A 19,419-nucleotide genomic window follows, 5' to 3' on the forward strand; every position below is an offset into this window, starting at 1 on the left:
TACGTGCCATGCTGTGAGAGTCACAGCCGCATCTGTTGCTTTGCACTATTTTTGGACCTTCTGGATTGCTTTTCTTGGGGTTTGGAAGCATACCAATTCTCAAGGGAAAAGAGATACAACATACAGCACAGGGTCAGATCCAACCCTCACCTCAGTAAGTTCGTACATCGAAAGTGGAAATGCAGGTGCATTTGTTGTAGAAATCAGCTGAGAACTAGCAGGGTTGAATCAGCGACTCAAAGAGTGAATGTGAAAGTGAAATCAAATGAGAGAGAACACTTTGAGAAGAAGGGTGGGCTGCCCCAGTGACATCTTCTGACCTGTACTGCCCAGTGTACAGAGCTCCGTTATTGAGGAGAGAGGGCCCTTTGATCTGAGAGTTCTGGGGAGGGAGGAATTCCTACACTTTGGAGCAGAGTATTCTGAGACTCACCATGGGCTGTAATGGGAAAGCACAAAGGTCCCAGCCTTTCCCATTGGCAGACACGGCAGCTTCTGGTCCCTGCCAACAGTAGTGCTGTATCTTTTTGGGGAATCTGAAAGCCACCCTCCTGCAAAGCTGCCAGTGCTCTTCATTCTCCTAATCCAGGACACCTTGCCTGCCCAGACACTGCACACGCATCTAGAGAACTCTCTAACAGCAAGTGTGTGTGTGTGTGTGTGTGTGTGTGTGTGTGTGTGTGTGTGTGTGTGAGAGAGAGAGAGAGAGAGAGAGAGAGACAGAGACTTTATGAGTTTAACAATGATTCCCCAAGCTCCGCTTAAGGTCTAATCACTGGGCAGGATGACTTGAGGGTTGCAATGAGAAAGACATCCATACCATGTTGAAATTTATATGAAGTCATGCTATAATAGTGAAAGTTACAACGATCATACCAAGAAATAAACGTTATCCTTGAGGTCCATGATCCCAAAGAGCTATACTCTGGGTCAGGGAAGAAATGAACTCAGCTAAAGCATTAGGAAGGCTCCGCAGAAGAGCCAGTGCTTGTGTTGATAAGCAGAGTAAGCATAGGAGTTAGCTAATCAGAAGCATTAGGAACCGTGGACAGTGGTCCAGGAGGTGGTACAGTGGATATAGCATCGGACTCTCAAGCGTGAGGTCCCCTGGCAGCACATGTACCAGAGAGCTGTCTGATTCTTTCTCTCTTTCCTATCTATCTCATTAATAACTAACTAAATAAAGAAAATCTTTTTTTAAAAAAAAAAAAAAGAAACAGTGGACAATATATATTGAGAAACTTGGAAAATTGGATGACGTATAATCAGAGTGTTGAGGTAGGTTAGGGCAAATGATTTATGCATGTCCCTTTTATGGGATCCTCAGCTCCTCCCAGCCAGCAGGGTGAGCTGGCTCTGCCTGGCACCTGGAGGTGCAAGGGACACCCCTACACACACACAGTGGGAGGCAAGAGCTTCCCATTCCCCCTCCTGACAGCAGAGTGTGCAGGACGCAGGTGCCCCAACTCTGATGGGCAGGACCCTGACCTGCTCCAGCCTGGGATCCTCCACCATGATTTCACCTTTCCTTCTATCCCCAGCCCCACTGGCAGAATCAGCTTTGAGTAACTGTACAGGTTTTCTCGCTGTTGGAGAAGACATATTTATTGGAGTTTCACGTATTTAATGGTCTGAGCTTATTTTGAAAAGAAAAAAAATGCTTTATGCAAATAGACATTCAGGTCCAAGACACCAAAAGCCCCAGATTTAATCCCCAGCACCACCAGAAGTCAGAGATGGCCAGTGGTCAGGTAAAATTAAATAAATCGATTAATGAACAAGTGGGGGAGTGGTGATGCAGGGAGATAGAATAAAGATAGAAACTCTCATGCCTGAGGCTCCTAGTTCCCAGGTTCAGTCCCTCACATCACCATCAGTCACAGTTGATCAGTATTAAAGTTAAAAATAGGGCAGTGGTAGATAGCATAATGGTTATGCAAAGAGACTCTCATACCTAAGGCCCGAAAGTCCCAGGTTCAGTCCCATGCACCACCATAAGCCAGAGCTCAGCAGTGCTCTGGTAAAAATAAATAAATAAATAATGAATGAATGAATGAATGAATGAATGAATGAATGAAAGAGAGCTGTTTTCTGTAGTGCTAGAAAGGTTGACGTGCGTTAGCCTTGCCTTGAAATCCTTGTGGAAGAGTTTGATCTTGATCTAAAAAGAATGGAAAGTCCTATGCCTGTTTCTGTGTGTGCATTTGATGGGCGTGGGTAAGCAAGTTGGGGAGAAGAGGATGGTGATAGACACTCTGAAAGGGCATGAGATGTCTGTTGGACAAAGTGGGAGAGATTATGTGCACACTACCTGTGTCACAGTAGTGGAATAAAGTAAAAGATGAGACAGAATATAAACAAAGGATGTATGTACCCCTACATACATAGCTACATTAGTCACAATAGCCAAGGACGGAAGCCACCTGAATGCCCGTCTGCAGATGACTGGATGAAGAAGTTAGGGGGTATGTGTCAATGGAATTCAGCTCTGCAATTAAAAGTGTGCAATTAAAATCGTGTCATTTGAGGCAAAACGGAAGGGGTTAGAGGTGATTATATTTAGCCAAGTAAGTAAGGAGGTAAATGAAAACTACAGGGTAGGGTCTGGGCAAGCACACACTTGGGAAAGCTTACATGCTACATAGGTTGAATGTCCCGCCCAGTTCCCACCTGTCTGGAGGAAGATGCACAGGTGGAGAAGCAGTGGTGCAAGTGTCTCTCTGCTTCTCTGTCTCCCACAACCCTCTGCATGTCACTCTGTCTCCATACAATTAACTAGTTGATTAATGTCTCTACAAAAAGAAAACTTCTGGATGGTTTTGCTCTTCTGTGGGATATTGAGCATGGAATCACATGAACTTTCACACACGCGCGCACACACACACACACACACACACACAAAGTGTGACCAAATTAATTTTTTTTTTGATAACTATAGTGGTTATTGTGAGTGTGTGGGCTGAGGAGGCCACATATCTATCGTGGTTAGTACAGTGTGGAATTATAACCATGTGATCTGATAACCTTGTAAACCATTTTAAAGCACTAATGAAGAGGATTTTTTAAAAGGAAATAGTAAAGAGATATGTGAGAAGTAAAATGAAGGAAACTCAGCAAGAGCTTGAGTGGAAGAAAAGGAGGGCTGAGACAAACTTTCTCTGTCGTGTCATTCAAGCACAATAATGTCATCTGTTCTCTTGTGTAGTGCTAGCTCAGGACCAGGTCAGTGAAGAAACAGGAAATGAGACTTATTTTATGAACTCAGATGCTGACTGGGATAATAATTACCAGCAGTTAAATCGTTCTCCTTGAAAGTTCCCTTTCCATTTTAAGAAAGCAGAAGGCCTGGGCTGTCATTTAGACACAGTAAAAGAAAGTCATGAAGGACCGTAGTATGTATACTTTTGACAAATGCAGGTAGCTGTGCCATCTCTGTCCCAGCAAACATAATAGAAACCGCCTTTCATTCACAAATTTCCCCTTCACAAATTTCCCACGCGACTGCCACCACTCCTCAACCTTGCAGTCACTGATCTTCAGCTCTCCTCACTGCGCATCTTTTCCAGAATACCATGTCCACAAAATACATTCTGTGCGATCTTTAGGGCCTGGCCTCTTTGGCATGCTCCAGACACATCTGTGCCCTCACTCCAGTCACTCCTTTGTATTTGGCTAATGTGTGACATTCCTTTGTGTGTGTGTGGGGGGGGGGGGTACCTGGGTTCGCTTTTCCTTCAGCAACAACATAATCGGTTGAATGGTGGGCTTGGTGCTGGAGCTATTATGGAATGAAGGGTGCTGATAATTTGACTTCAGACTTGCGTGTGACATATGTTTGTACCCCTATTGAATAGAATTCTCTTGTGCTGGGAGTTCTGCATCACCACATGGAATATGTGCATGCCACATAGTAATTGTGGGATACTAGAATAGCTGCAGCCTTTTTTTTTTTTTTTTTTTTTGGCTGTTGTTTTGCTGTTTATGTCACTTTTCTATTCCTTACTTGCACCCTATCTTGATCTTTCAAGCTTGATTGTGTGTCTTGTAGACAACATAAAGTTTGAATCGTTTTCTTAAAAACTCAGTCTGTCATTGCAGTTGACTGAACTGTTTATTCTCACTTATTGTATAATTGGATAGACATCGGGCATTTAATTTTTTTGTTTTGTTTCTATGTGATTCACAACTGTCGTTCTTCACTTTCTCTATCCTGCTTTCTTTTGCACTAAGAGAGTCCTCTCTGTAATGTTGTTTTCATTAAAAATGACCCTGGGTTCTATGGAGTATCACAGGCACAGGCTTCAGCCGTAACCTCGCTGGGGAAAAAAAAAGAAAAAAAAAAAAAGGAATATCAAGTCTCCTTTTTCTTTTCTTTTTTTCTGTTTTTCTCAGTGGAAGGCAGATACCTAGATAGAATGAGAGACAGAGAAACAGATACCTCCGGGCCGGGAGTGGAGCACCTGGTTAAGCGCGCAGGTGACAGTGTCCAAGAACTTGGGTTGGAGTCCCCATCCACACCTGCAGGGGGAAAGCTTTTCGAGGGGTGAAGGAGGGTTATGGGTGTCTTTCTCCCTGTGTCCCCCTTCCCTCTCTATTTCGGGCTGTCTCTACCCAATAAACAAAGAGAATTCTAAAAAGAAACAAGACAGATGCCACCACCACGGTCCCCGGGCTTGAACCTGGAATAGCCTAACACATGGGCTTTCCCTGCTGCGCCACCCTCTGGCCAAAGGGTTGTATTTCTCTGTGAGCGCTCTTTTTGGGGAGGGGATGAGGGATGGGCGTGGTGTCTTGGGTGTCGCCCCTCCTTCCCCACCCCAACCAAGAACAAGGCTTCCCTGGGCATCCTATCGCAGCTGCCTCCTGTGCCACCGGAAGGTCTGCCTCTGCTCCTCGGAAGTAGTTTTTCCAACCAGTCACAGTGCCCCAGGCTGGCCTGCACGTCCCCTTTGTACGTCACTTTCCTGCGCGCCTTGCAGCACGTCACAGCTGCGCCTTCCCAGAGGACGTCATTACCCCTCCAGTTCTCCCTGTGCGGCTTCTCTGGCAGCCGCTGCCCCCGCCCCCAGAAAGAACAACGCGGTGGTCCCGCTGCTCTAAAGTGTCTCCTCCCTGTGATGTCTGTGCACGACAGCCCTCTGGGCGTGGAGTGGCCAGGTCCCCAGTGCCAAGAGCTGTCGAGGGAGCCAGTCTGCCATGAGAACAGGCCCCAGGAACTTGTGACCCCCCACCACAGTCGCCTGTGGCCTGTGACCCGGAGCATTGATCCCTCCACAGTACTTGGCTGTTTCTGCCCATCACTTAGCTGCCAGGCTCTGACACTCCGTGCAGAAGCTGCTGATAATGATGATAGAGGGTGCAGGCTTAATGGGTGTGACCTTTCACTGGAGCTGCAGGGACACGAGAGCGCCGGCTGGCAGGGGAAGGGGCTCCACCTGTACACCTAAGCGGCTTTGGGGACCCGGTGCCCTAGGGTGGAGAGACATGACTGTTGAGTGGAGGCTGGGGTGTGCTGACAGCCATCCTGGGGAAAAGTGGAATTGCCCCACAGTGACAGCAACCTTGCAAATCAGAATTCCTCAAAAGTGATAGAAAGTGTGAAAGAAGAAGCAAAGAGAGACACCCGGGACAGAGCACTTGTGACCACCTGGTTCTGGAGCTCTCTGTGCTCTGAGCATGCCCTGACTCCTGCTTAGGCTCTCTTCCTGTTGCCTTGTGTTCATCGGGTCTCCCTGTAAGCTTTTTGAGGACTGCTTTCCTGCGTGAAATGGCCCCGTGTGCACAGTCGACCAAAGCAGAGTCCTGGGAGACCAGTCTCCTGCAGGTGCTCAGAGCATGCTTGCAGTGTGAGTAGGGAGAGGCCAGTGATGCCCACCCCACCCAGAACTGTAGCTAATGTACAGAGTCAGAGTGTTCACTGGACACCCTGTACCACAAATGTGAGGCTAGAGGACGTCTCTGGGCTCAGTTGTATGTTGTCCCAGTAGGTGTTCCTTTCTCACAGGTCCACAGTGACCAGAACCTGAGGGGACCTACCATAGGAACACAGTGTTTACCCCTTCCTAGTGGATAGCTACCATGAAAGCAGCTGCCAGTCATCTTAAGAAGAATGGATGTGGGAGTCGGGCGGTAGCGCAGTGGGTTAAGCGCAGCTGGCACAAAGCACAAGGACTGGCGTAAGGATCCCGGTTGGAGCCCTTGGCTTCCCAGCTGCAGGGGAGTCGCTTCACAGGCGGTGAAGCAAGTCTGCAGGTGTCTATCTTTCTCTCCCCCCTCTCTGTCTTCCTCTCCTCTCTCCATTTCTCTCTGTCCTATCCAACAACGATGACATCAATAACAACTACAATAATAACTGCAACAATAAAATAACAAGGGCAACAAAGGGGAATAAATAAATAATATTTTAAAAAAGGAAAGAAGAACGTGTGTGTGTGTGTGTGTGTGTGTGTGTGTGTGTGTGTGTGTGTAATCCTAGATCTCCCTCCAAATTTCCTTTCATTCAGAGAGTCGGGGCCTTGCATCTACTATCCTCACTCTTTCTAGGTGTCTAATGTCACTTTATTTCCGACTCTGTCCTGTTTCTACACTACCTTAGGTGTTTGTTTGTTTGTTTGTTTGTTTGTTTTGCTTCATCCCAGATAGGTCTGTCCTAGGTGGAGCTGCATCAGGCCATTCTCTGAAGGGAGCCATAACCAGGGTGGGCTCTCACTAAATGATTGTTGGCTAAATAGAGCCGCAGAGTCAGGCCCTTTATGCATCCTGGATTGAGATGTGTAGACATCACTCACGCATCATGTACTTCTTTTCTTTTAATGATTTAATACTAATTTACAAACTTATGAGGTAACAAGTATAATTCCACACAGTTCCGAACACCAAAGTTTTGTGTCCCCATCCCCTGCATTGGAAGCTGCAGTGGTTCTCCCAAGGTCGCAGATATGGGTTGACTATTATTTATACAACTATCTATACTTACATACATTTGCCTATTTTCACTATGGTCCTGCCTTCTCTTTCTTACCAAGTCACACCTACACCTGCTACTACTTCAGAATGTCCCTTTTTTTCTCCCCCTCCTCTTTCTTGGGTCCTATTGGGATTAGAGTTCAGAGTCCCCTGGTCACCTAACCCTATCATTTCTCCCTCTCTGGGAATATGGACCAAAATTCTCTTTGGGGTACAGAAGGTGAGAGTTCTGGCTTCTTTAGTTGCTTCTCCCCTGGGCGTGGAGATTGGCAGGTGAAGGCATTCCCCCAGCCTGTTTCTATCTTTCCCTAGTGGAGTAGGGCTCTGGAGAGGATCACTCATGCTTCTGTCAGCACGTGGGCCTCCACATGAACCTGCCGATAGTGCCCCGAGGGAGGCCACGTGAGCTCTGTCCCTCTCAGAAGGAATTTTATCATTGTCTTCCTCCTGCTCTTTGACCACCCTTCTTCTCCCCCTTTTTTCGGCGCTCTCCATTCAACTTGACCTGTTTTCTGTACATTATGTCCCCTTGGCCTCCGAGAGGCCTTAGACGGAATGGCCATGTTACCTCAGTCTCTTCATTTCCTCTCTCGTACTCAGAATGGTCATCACCTGCTGCTAACTGACTTAATGAAGTTTGGCAGCACTGCTGCTGAGAAGAGCATCCCCTCTGTGCCGGAGCAAGTAGCACGGAGCTGCTACTTAGCCTCTCCGTGCAGCCAGCTTTCATCTGTGCCATGGGCAGGTAGAGTTGTCTGGGTCCACATACTGGGTAAGGTCTCTATAAAGGCTCAACAGCCTCCTTCTGCCATCTGGAGATATTTGTGAGTTCTCACTGGTGGTGACACACTGTGCTGGATAGGGAAGACAAGTCCCTGGGTTACTAAGTGAGACTGAAACCAAGGACCGGTGCAAGGAGCCAGGTTCCAGCCCCCGCGTCCCCACCTGCAGGGGGTTCGCTTCATAAGCGCTGAAGCAGGTCTGCAGGTGTCTTATCTTTCTCTCCCCTCTTGGTCTTCCCTCCTCTCCACACTTCTCTCTTTCCTATCTCTCAATGATTACGTCAACAACAACAACAATAATAACTACAACAACAGTAAAATACAAGGGCAACAAAAGGGAAAATTAATAAATATTTAAAAAATCAAAAAGAAAAAAAGGAAAGAAAACCATCTCTGAGAGCTGAACGTGGTTGACGGTAGAGTAGGAGAAATTCAGGGTGTAGACAGCTCAGTTTAAGGCTCCTTGTCCAGGCTGTGAGGAAGAGGCCAGCAGATAGGTACTTCCCGGAGGAAGTCTGTCTCAGCAACAACCAAATGGGTGAAGAAGAGGCAAAGTTCTTCAGAGCCTTTCCCTCCCCAGCCTTTCATCCACCACAGCCATATGCTTCCTCTCACTCCCGCCTGACTGAGGAGCGGTGGCTTGGCCCGTGCTCCCCAGTGCGAAGGAAAGAGCAAGTCTGCTGGAGGATTCTGTGAGTTTACTTCTTGTTCACAGCAATCACAGGCACAGGGAATCCTTTCTGGCACTTCGCTGTTGACACATCAGGACGCCCATCTTGGAACACCCGCAAGAGAAAGGACAGATCAGGGAGCTCAAAGACCCTGGGTCCTTGTGGGCCTCCCAGGCTCCCACAATAGATTCTGCCTTGCCCTCCCCACCCCCACCCCCACCACCACCCCCTTCTCAGTTTTGGTTCTGTGTGATTGTGCCCTTCTGATCAGGCCTGTCTGAGGAGGGCTTATCCCTGAACTCACAGCCCAACTCTCACCACCTTCCTGAGAGTGTGAGGACTGTGGGCTGTCTGGGGAGGGAACCATCCTTCCACCCAACTCTGCCGACTATAGTGAAGTCAGCTTAAGAAATTCACGTGGCCTCCTTGTGTTCAGCTGTGAAATGGCTTGTTGATCAGTAATCCCAGTGCTCAATATTGTGTTTTTGAGCATGTACTGGGCTGGTGCAGGGAGGTTTGTAGACGTGCTCGAGGTATGTCCCTATCCCAGCAGCCACTGTTGATCCCTGGGAAAGGCTGGAGCTGAGGCTTTACGGTAACACATGGCAAAGACTTAGACATCCCTTAGGTGTCTCTATCCATCCGCTAGAGCCTTTTTTCTTTCTCTTCACGGGCTTCCCAGCTTTATCCCTCCTTGTGTATGAACAGCCCCTCTTCAGAAGGCTGGCTTTCTGATTGTGGGGCTCTCACCTGGGAACTAGAAGCACACAGCATCTGATATTGTAGCACAGGTGCTCAACCCGGTGTGCCTTCTGTAACCCCACATCACCTGATACTGTGGTCATCTGCTCTGCTCCAGTTCAGAGCTCCGTCTGGGTGCAGCTGCTTCTGGTGCAGGGGATGCTCCAGGGATTGTCAGAAAGCAGTGCTGTTTTGTTGCTCCTGCATGGTATATGGAGGTGTCTGTGAACTGGCTCCTGTTGATATCTCTAAACACATCCCCCCACCAGAGGATTCACACTTAATCACAAACGCTCCATCCCATTGCAGCCCCTGCCACTCTCCTTCATCCACTGACCCCTCTTTCCAGTGACAATAACTTTACCTACTCAGGTGGTTGGTTGGGAGATCGACAGGGGGTAATCGATGTAAATGCCTCACTCACAAGATACATGGCCTGTGTTGGGCACAGAATCATCTGTCACACTTTGTTCATTCCTGGAAACAGACTCGTGATAAGATGCGAAACCTGTTGTTGCTTTTGGGGTGAGCTTCAGGGTGGGCAGTCAGGGTATCCTGGTGGGGGGGGGAGAGAAAGAGAGAGAGAGAGAGGGAGAGATGTGTTGATTGGAGATTTGATAATATTTTTGCCAGATTATAAGATTACAGGGTATTGTTCCAAGTCACCCCCACAACCAAAGTTGTGACAGCTCCCCCCAACCCCAATTACCGTCATCGAACTCACAAAGTGTTAAGAGATAGTTTGGTCATTTGTTTTGTTTGGATTCTTTGTTTTTTTTTTTTTTTTTTTTGCACACTCAAGTGTTTCGATTCCTTGTTTCCCAAATATGTGTGAAATAATTGTCTAGTCATTGTCTTTCACTTCCTTATGTACCTCACTAAGTGTCATCAGAGAGAGGTTTATTTTAAGTTATATCACGCCAAGGGTTTGTGGGCCATTCTGAAATCTGTTGGGCACATTGACTGAAAGTCCTGAGGCTGCAGTCTGGAGTCCAGAAACTGCAGTGCAGGTCAGCAAGCCGGAATCTGGCAGGGTTTCTAGTGCCCTGTCTGAAACACCATCACGTCTTCCTCTGGAAGCTCAGATACTACTTTCAAAAAAATAATTATTTAATTATTTATCGATTCCCTTTTGTTGCCCTTGCTGTTTTATTGTTGTAGTTATTCTTGCGTTATTACTGATGTCGTTGTTGTTGGATAGGGCAGAGAGAAATGGAGAGAGGAGGGGAACACAGAGAGGAGGAGAGAATGACAGACATCTGCAGACCTGCTTCACCGCCTGTGAAGAGACTCCACTGCAGATAGGGAGCCTGGGGCTCCAACTGGGATCCCTACAGCGGTCTTTGCGCCACACAGATACTACTTTTAAGACCTTCATTCACACACGTTATGGAAGGAGATTGGGCTTGACCTCGAGACTTCTGATTGAAAGTGATAATCATGCCCACAGTAGCTTCTAGTGTGAGCAACAGCCAGGCTCTCTGGCCTAGGCAAGTGAACTCCAAAAGTCCACCCTCTCAGGGAAGTAGTAACGCCCAGGAACATCACCTGCAAACTGACGCTCTGACCAGTAGTCCTCTGCTCTGGTTCACTCAGATCCATCAAGAACTGTTTGTTACAAAAGTCTGAAATTAACTAGAATCGCCAAAGCAGTCTTGAGAAAAAAGAACAAGGCCGGAGGCACCGCCCTCCCAGATCTTGAACTGTATTATAGAGCTATTGTAATCAGAACTGCCTGGTACTGGACGAAAAATAGACACTGAGGCCAGTGGAGTAGAATGGAGAGCACAGAAATAAGCTCTCCATACCTATACACATCTAATTTTTGAGAAGGGGTCCCAAAATGTTAAATAGCAGTAAGAGGGTATTTTGGTTCTTATTCATTTACCTGAAGCTTGTTGTGTCAAGAACTTCTCCCACGCTGTAGGAGAAGTGATGGTTTCGGTGATGGTACCCTTTGCTGTGCAGAAGCTTTTCGGTTTGATGATGTCCCGCTGACTGATTTTCCATTTTGCTCTCTTTGCTGTTGGATTTGAATCTGGGAAGGATTTTTCAAAGCACAGTTGATCTAAGTTTTAAAGGCGTCTTAGTGGCACATATCCATTCACAAGGAAGAAAAACAAAAACAAATATAAACCTATAGGACTTTGTCAAATTGCAAATATAGGTGGGCGTATGAACCGAGAATGCAGAACCTCACCGTAGACATAGCCGTCGTCACTGCCTAGAGGGTCTCACACCTACATCTCCCAGGCCCCATTACCAGCCCCTGCCAGCACCAGAGTATGAGCTGTGCAGTGCCCTCGTTACAATGAATGATAATATGCATTAATGATTACGACTGCGGAGACAGCATCATGGTTATGCAAAATACTTGCAGTTCTGAGGCACCAAAGGCCCCAGGTTCTATCCCCAGCACCACCATAAGCCAGAGCTGAGAGGTGCTCTGCTCAAATAAATAAATTAATGCTAATAATGGTAATAATAATAATAATAAATGTGAACATCTGTTCTTTAAAAGAGTGTGTTCCTGCCCATGGGGACTTGAAAGCAGACCCTGCTGCCCACTGTGGGTGGTTCTGGGCTGGTGCTGGTGCCCCCAGCAAGTGCTGTGGGGCCATTCCTCCTGCCTGGTGGCCCTGGGTTGGTGAGTGTGAACAGCCCTTCAGGCCTGCTTCCAGTGGCATCACTGGCTCTTATTCCTCAATGGTGTCACACAGACCCGTGCCATTTCTCTTCAGGAGGCACGAATCCTGAAACTGGCCCATCTCACCACCCCTAATCTAACCATGTAACTACTGGATTGCACTGAGCCAATGACATGCAACCCAGCAAGTGACTGTGCAGTCCTAGTGACCTAACAAATATCTCCACTTTCTGTCAGTCTGTGTTCACAGGTGTCACCAGCGCTGATTGCCGCAAAGCTCCAGGCAGTCTGCTGACAGAAACGGCTTGAGAGCAGGTCTGTCTCTTTGGTTCTGAACTTGTGATCTCTTCAAAGAGCTGGGGCTCCACAAACCATGCCAGGCTCACTCCTCTCCTCAGCTTGAGGCGAGAAGATAAATAAAGTAGAGACTTCCTTTCTTGGAAGTCAAAAGTCTCCATCCACTAGACATTTTGGGGTGTACTGACCAGGAGACACATGGCTGGTTACCAGGTATCAGAGAACATTCTCTGTTTTTCCATGCATCGCCTTCTGTATGCCTCCTGTCACACTTGGCGGGCGAGGTTTCTGTCCCAGTTGATGAGGTTGGAAAGCAGAGGACAGAGGAATTGGGGACACTCTTTGGGTGACAGAGCAAAGAGAGAGGCACCCTGGGGAGCAAAGTCTGCAGGGTGCAACCCTGCCTGAGTAGTTCACTGGACTGTCACCAGCACAAAAGCTGACTGGGACATGTCAAGAGAGGTGACTTCAGAGCTGGGATTCCAGGTCTTGGTAAGGTGCACGATGGAGCCTCCTCACAGGGCACTCACTGGAACAGGTACCACCGCCCACCTGGCAAAACGCTCCAGGAGGACCAAGGGAGGGCCCCCCCTCCAGCAGCCACCCCAGTTGAGCCCTGCCAGCCACAGGCAATCACTCAGTCCATCATGTCCTCTGTTGGCCGCCCGCCCCTGCTTGGCTGGCTGTGGGGCCAATAAACCAGGAGGTGTTGAGCTTCCAGTCAGGGAGGGGAGGAGGGACCACAACACCGATGGAATGCTGGAGAGCACACCATTGGTCCCTCGTGCTGTGACACTGGTCTTCTTAACTGCCAACCAGCAGAAACACTGTGCAGGTCTGTCAGCTGAGCAAAGCGTGGGGTATCCATACAGTAGAGACCAGCTGATGGACAAAAATGGACGGCTTGCTGATTTCTGCACAGTACAAATGGGGCTTTAAAACAGTTTGCTAAGTGAAAAAGAAAGCAGACTCAAAACAATAGCTACTACAGGCGTTGGTTGTATAACAAATACTTGGACAAATCCCCAGAGAGAGTAATTAGATCATGTGTCCAGGAAGATGGGTCAGAGGGCAGAGCACAGGACTAGCACATGTGTGCACCCAGGTTAAATTCAGCACTGCTGACCAGATTGCTGACCTCTGTCCACCAAATTCATCCTTTTAAATGCTCTGGCAGGGACTGGGAGGTAGCTTAATGGTTATGCAAAAGACTTTAATGCGTGAGGCACCAAAGGTTCCAGGTTCACTCCCCAGCACCACCATAAACCAGAGCCAATTAGTGCTCTGGTTAAAAAGTAGGTGAATATATATATCCTGTAATCTTATAAACTATAAACCAGTATCAAACACAAATAAGAAATAGCTCATAAAGAAGGAGAAAAGAAAAAGAAAGAAGAAGACACAATAACGAAGACCTCAAACAGCTCCAGGCAGTGACACCTGATTGAGAGCACATGTTACAATGCTCGACTATCCAGGTTCACGTCCCTTGTCCCCACCTACAAAGAGAGCTTCTCAGGTGGTGATGCAGTACTGCAGGTATGTCTGTTTGTCTCTTCCTCATTCTCCCTCCTTCCTTTCAGTTTCTTCTTGACTCTATCCAATAAAGGAACTATTTTTTAAAGACATCAAAGGACACACACACTGCTGTTATAAATTTAAAAAATGACTGGGAGCCGGGCGGTTGCACAGCAAGTTAAGCACACGTGGCACGAAGCACAAGGACTGGCATAAGAAACCCGGTTCCAGCCCCAGACTCCCCACATGCAGGGGAGCTGCTTCACGGGAGGTGAGGCAGGTCTGCAGGCGTCTGTCTTTCTCTCCTCCTCTCTGTCTTCCCCTGCTCTCTCCATTTCTCTCTGTCCTATCCAACATCAACAACAATAATAACTATAGCAATAAAACAAGGCAACAAAAACGAATAAAGAAATATAGAAAAAAATGACTATTACAAAAAGGCAATTAGATGAAACATCACCAAGGCCTTGAAGTGGTAATTGGGTTAGAACACTAGGGCGTAAGTACATGTAAAGTCTGGCCTCCATCACACGGAAGGAATCTTCAGTGCTGTGCCCAGTCCCTCTCCCCTGTGCCCCTCCCCCTGCCTCTAAAACACGTGATACTGCAAGGAGGTGTGGAAGACAGCATACATGGTTCTGCAAAACACTTTCATGCCTGAGGCTCTGAGTTCCCAGGTTCAATCGCCAGTACAACTGTAAGCCAGAGATGAGCAGTGCTTTGGTCTCTCTCACTCTGTCTTTCTGTATCCCACCCTCTCTCTATTATAGTAAAATAAAAAAGAAAGTGAGGGGACTGGGGGGGGTGGCACACCTGGTTGAGCATACATGTTCCTGTGCACAAGGACCCAGGTTCAAGTCCCCAGTCCCCACCTGCAGGAGGAAAGCTTCAGGGGTGGTGACACAGGGCTGCAGGTGTCTCTCTGTCTCTTGCCTTCTCTATCTCCCCCTTCCTCTCGATTTTTGGCTGTCTCTACTCAATAAATAAATAAAGATAATAAAAAATTTTTTAAATGATAGGAATACAGAAAAAGGATCAAAACCATGCCTGGGCCATTTTCATGGTCTATAATTCATATCTTTATACCATTTTTCTTTTTAGCTTCTGGGATTCAGTGCCTGCAGAGAAAATCTATTGCTCCTGGTATTCTATTTTTTAATGTTTATTTATTTGTTTATTTATTCCCTCTTGTTGCCCTTTTTTTTATTGTTGTCATTGATGTCATCATTGATGTTGTTGGATGGGATAGAGAGAAATGGAGAGAAGAGGGGAAGACAGGGAGGGAGGGGAGAGAAAGACAGACACCTGCAGACCTGCTTCACCGCTTGTGAAGAGACTCCCCTGCAGGTGGGGAGCCAGAGGCTCCATCAGGGATCTTTAAGTGGATCCTTGTGATTTGAGCCACCTTGCTTAACCCGCTGTGCTTCCCCACCCCTGACTCACTATTCCTGGTTCTCTTGTTTTTGAAAGAGACAGAAGGAAATAGGGAGCCAGAGAGAGAGACATATATAGCACTGCTGTGCTGCTTCTGGTGCCTTCCCCATGCCAGTGGGGAATGGGATTGAACCCAGATCCTGATGCATGTGAAAAAAGTGCATTCCACAGGGTGTGCTAACTCCTGGTCCCTTCTACCACTCTCTTCCTAAATATATGATTTTTATTAAAAAGTTAAAAGAGATTTTCTTTCTTTTAATAAAAGAGATACGGAGATAGAAAGAGAGGAACCGGAGCAGTGCTGGGGACTGAACCAGGGATGAAAGTCATTTTGTAGGATAATTAGGCTGCCTCCCCAGCCCCTATACCACTCTTTCAACTGTGTTCATACAAAACCGCTTAGAAAATGCAAGGCATACTGGGATCGTTGAACCATCATTGCTATAGCAGAAGGAAACATCCCCTTTACATGTTCTGTTCCTACCAGCACCTCCCTCACCTGCTTCCCTCATGTCTGCTAGAGGCTAACATCACATGCAGACACTGTGTACATCTGGGCAAAGGGTGTGCTGGCAGGAGCACACATCGAAACTGAGTGTGTGTGTGTGTGTGTGTGTGTGTGTGTGTGTTCGTTCGTGTGTGTTCGAGTGCACGTGTGTTTTAATGAGCAGGCACCCTGCAGGTGAACAGAATGGTTGACTCACACAGTTCCAGAGCTGTGGGCAGGCTCCCATCACCCATTCCTGCCTCTGACATTCCACTTAGGTAGTGTTCTATTCTCCATAACCCCCAAGGGCCCATCTTTGGTTTCCCTGGCAACCAACTTCAGTCCCTGATTTCAGCCTCTGGTCACAGGAACACACAAAGAATGCTGGGGGGGTGCCATTCCCCACAGCCCTCCCTCCTTCCCAAACCACCCAGCCCCAGCTCAGCCACCCAGTGGGATGGGAAGCAGAGCAATAACCAGGACAACAGCACCCCAGCTGCCTTTCCACCAGGGAGGCTCTTTCTTCTCTCCCCCTACCTGACTGCTTGCTCCTAAACAAGGGGACCTTGTGGCAAAAACACATTCCTGAGTCCTTGAGATTGTCATTACCTAATGGAAAGGCAAAATGAGAATGTCAGGAAGGGATGGGGCCAGAGAAGAAAGCTCATATCTTTAATTTCAGTTCACAAGGGGTTGGGGTGGGAGAGAGAGAGAGAGAGAGAGAGAGAGAAAGTGGACATAAAATCCAAGGCTGCATGTAAAATCAGGCAAAGCAACATGTGTGTTTGTGCTTCTCAGCCTCAGATGCGCATCCAGTCTCTCTGGGAGCGTTTTTATGAGCACAGATCCTGAGGCACTGTCCTTGGAGACTGTGAGTTGGCAGCTCTGGAATGTGGCTGCCATGGAGGGGCATGGTTTGCCTGGTCCTGGGGTCACCGGGCTGCATGGGCGCAGCTAGGCTGGCCAACCACTCGTGTGGAAGAAATCCTAGATTGCGGCTGTGGAAACTGAATACGCCTTGCAGGAGGAAATTCAAATTCCGAGTTGTGGTTTATTTCTTTGCAACAAAAGCAGGATCTCCTCCTCCTGTGCTGGGCTTGGCAGTTACCCAGGCTGAGGGGAGAAAACAGCATGCCACAGGAAATGGGTGACCTGAGCTGATCATGCCCATTTCGCCCACTTGCTAGTACTTACTGAATAACAGTGTACAGGACTCTGTGATTCCAGGGTTGCCACCAGTCCTCTATGCCCCCCGCAACTCCCCAGGATAACCACTACAGCTCTCACAAGTCTTAGAGACAGCTTTCACTGTGTACTTTTGCTCCTTGCTTTTGTTCCTGAAGTGAAACATTTGCAGTTAAAAGCAGAAAGAAAGGAAGAGAGAAAGAAAGAAAACCTGTATTTGCTCAGGAAACACTTATTTAAACCAGAGCACTGTTGAGTGGTGCTGGGGATTGAACTTGGGACTTTAGAGGCTCAGGCATGAGTGTCTTTTTGGCTGTCTCCTTAGCCCAGACATATCAAAGCGTTTGTTTGTATGTTTGTTTGTTTGCTTTCTTGGGTCTTCGGCATTATCGATGGGGCTCTGGGCCAGCGGTACAAATCTACCATCAGTCCTGGCAGCCATTTTTTTTTTACCCTGTTTTCTTTTTTCTTCTTTCTATTGTGTTTGATAGGACAGAGACAAATTGAGAGGGAAAGGGGAGACAGAAAGGGAGAGAGAGAAAGACAGACACTTGCTGACCTGCTTCACCACTCATGAAGGAAGATTCCCTGCTGCAGGTGGGGTGTGGGGGTTTGAACCCAGGTTCTTTTGTGGGCCCTTGCACATAGTACTATGTATGCTTATCCGGGTGCTACTGCCTGCCCCACCCCCACATCCAATTTCGATGTCTTGTAGAGCTCCTCTATTGAGGCAGTTGTAAAGTTTGCCAAAACATCCTGTAGACAAACTCACAAGATCCACAACACCCATGCCTGTGTCAGCTCTAATGCTTGACCTCCCCGGGCTCCCTCTCCCTTCCCACTCCTCCTCCCCTACCTGGTAGCCCCTGGATGACTCAGGCTCAGCTCACTCTGCAGACCTTTGCAGACCCTCCTGGGGTGTGACCTGCTCCATAGCAGGAATGAAGAGTTGCCCCAAAAAGCTGAATCTCTGAACTCCAGCCAACCCTCTGTCCAAGTAGGCTTGAGGCATCTGCAGCAGCACGTTCACCAGCAAATCCCAAATAAGAGGCTGGAGAGAGAGCATAATGGTTATGATGCAAAGAGGCTCTCTCATGCCTGAGGCTCCAAACCACCAGAAACCAGAGCTGAGCAGTGCTCTGGAAAGAACAAAACAAAAACAAACAAACAAACAAACACAACCTCCAAATACAGTTGGTGTGAAATCTTCTTTTCCTTGGAACTCCTGGTCACTTCTCTCCCACATACACACTCCACCCCCACCCCCCCACCCCACCCCCCCACCCCCGCCGCCGCCCAAAAAAAAGTATTATTTTAGCTACCTGGGTTGTCTGTGTGGCTAGTCACCTACACTACTCCACCATTCCCAGTGGCCATGTTGGCGCTAGGGGAGCTGGATTAGAACTGACCCAAGGGAGTATGGGGAAGCAAAGTCCCTCCTATCTGGTTTGCCTGGGCAAATAAAACCAAGGTGTTTTATTATTTGGGCCTGGGGGGAAGGGGACGGGTGGTATGATTGAGGGAGAAGAAAGGACAATCTGCATTTCTTTCCATCCTGCTAGCATACATACTGCATAACTACTCTTCTAGGTGTCAGCCTTAGCTAGTACTGGGCTATCAGATGAGTGACTTGTTGCCCTGTGCCTTTTTTTCCCCCTTAGATAGAGTCAGAGAGAGAGAGAGAGAGAGAGAGAGAATAACACCAAAACTTCCTTCGGTGTGGTAATCACCAGGCTCGAACCTGGGTTGCACACGTGGCAAAGCAGCACACTATGCAACTGAGCTATTTTATGGGCCCTGGATGAGTCATTTCATTTTTTTTTTTTAATTTAGTTATTCCCTTTTGTTGCCCTTGTTGTTTTATTGTGGTAGTTATTGATGTCGTCGTTGTTGGATAGGCCAGAAAGAAATGGGGAGAGCAGGGGAAGACAGAGAGGGGGAGAGAAAGACAGACACCTGCAGACCGCCCATGGGCGGCGGGGCCAGTTGGGGCAAGAGGAGATAAGACACTGACATCACCACTGGCCCTCAGCAGCACAACAGCCACGGGGACTAAGACAGCACGCCCCAAGGACCGCGCGGCGCACAGGCGCACAACCAGCCGGCACCCAGCAGCCCCGCCACATCCCGCGGAAGAAGTCCTTCCGGTCTCGGCCAAGTCCTTCCGCTGTTGCCACTGGTTCCGAGGGCGGGGCCAGCGGACTCGCTCCCGGGCCCTTCTGTACCGACCTTTCCTGCCTGGCCCGGCCCTTTCTGGACCTTACTTTTGCCCCAGTCTGTATATCTCAGCCCGCACCAGTCCTCTCGGGGAAACCGGAGGGCTGGCTGGAGCAGGCCGTGGGGGGACGCGGCCTTTTCGTCCGCCGTTCGCGGCTTTCGGTGTGTCGCAGTGCGCCGCTTTCCATTTTCCGGCCGCTAGATGGCGCTGTTGCACTGCGCCGTTGACCCGCGGTCTCCTCCCCCGCCCTTCGTGCTTGAAAAAAACGCGGCGAGACTGCTGCCGCAAACCTGGCAGCTGTTTGTTTGCCTCTTCCTGGTCTGGCTGCAGCCCTGGGCTGGGCCTTCCTGCAGACATTTTGATGGGGGTCCCTTGCCGGAAAAGTTTGTCCTCTAAAGGACGCAAACATTTTTTATTTAATTCTCTCTTTTTGGGTGGCCGCCTACACGCGGGATTGCACCGCTCCAGGATGG

General features: G+C 48.3%; 1 long non-coding RNA gene across 2 annotated transcripts; it reads right to left on the reverse strand.

Annotated features, from left to right (window-relative positions):
- Window positions 1-8,421: 8,421 nt before the first annotated feature.
- LOC132535926 (uncharacterized) lies at window positions 8,422-18,840 on the reverse strand. Of its 2 annotated transcripts, XR_009547642.1 has the most exons (5): window positions 18,051-18,180; window positions 17,585-17,779; window positions 9,525-9,715; window positions 9,170-9,361; window positions 8,422-8,523 (listed from the first exon to the last, which is right to left on the reverse strand). It is a non-coding gene; the product is annotated as an uncharacterized LOC132535926 (long non-coding RNA). The 2 variants fall into 2 exon arrangements; XR_009547641.1 differs by lacking the exons at window positions 8,422-8,523; window positions 18,051-18,180 and adding an exon at window positions 18,685-18,840 and having other exon boundaries at window positions 9,024-9,361.
- Window positions 18,841-19,419: the final 579 nt, after the last annotated feature.

This window comes from Erinaceus europaeus, chromosome X (genome assembly GCF_950295315.1).
Source record: "Erinaceus europaeus chromosome X, mEriEur2.1, whole genome shotgun sequence".
NCBI classification, from domain to species: Eukaryota; Metazoa; Chordata; class Mammalia; order Eulipotyphla; family Erinaceidae; genus Erinaceus; species Erinaceus europaeus.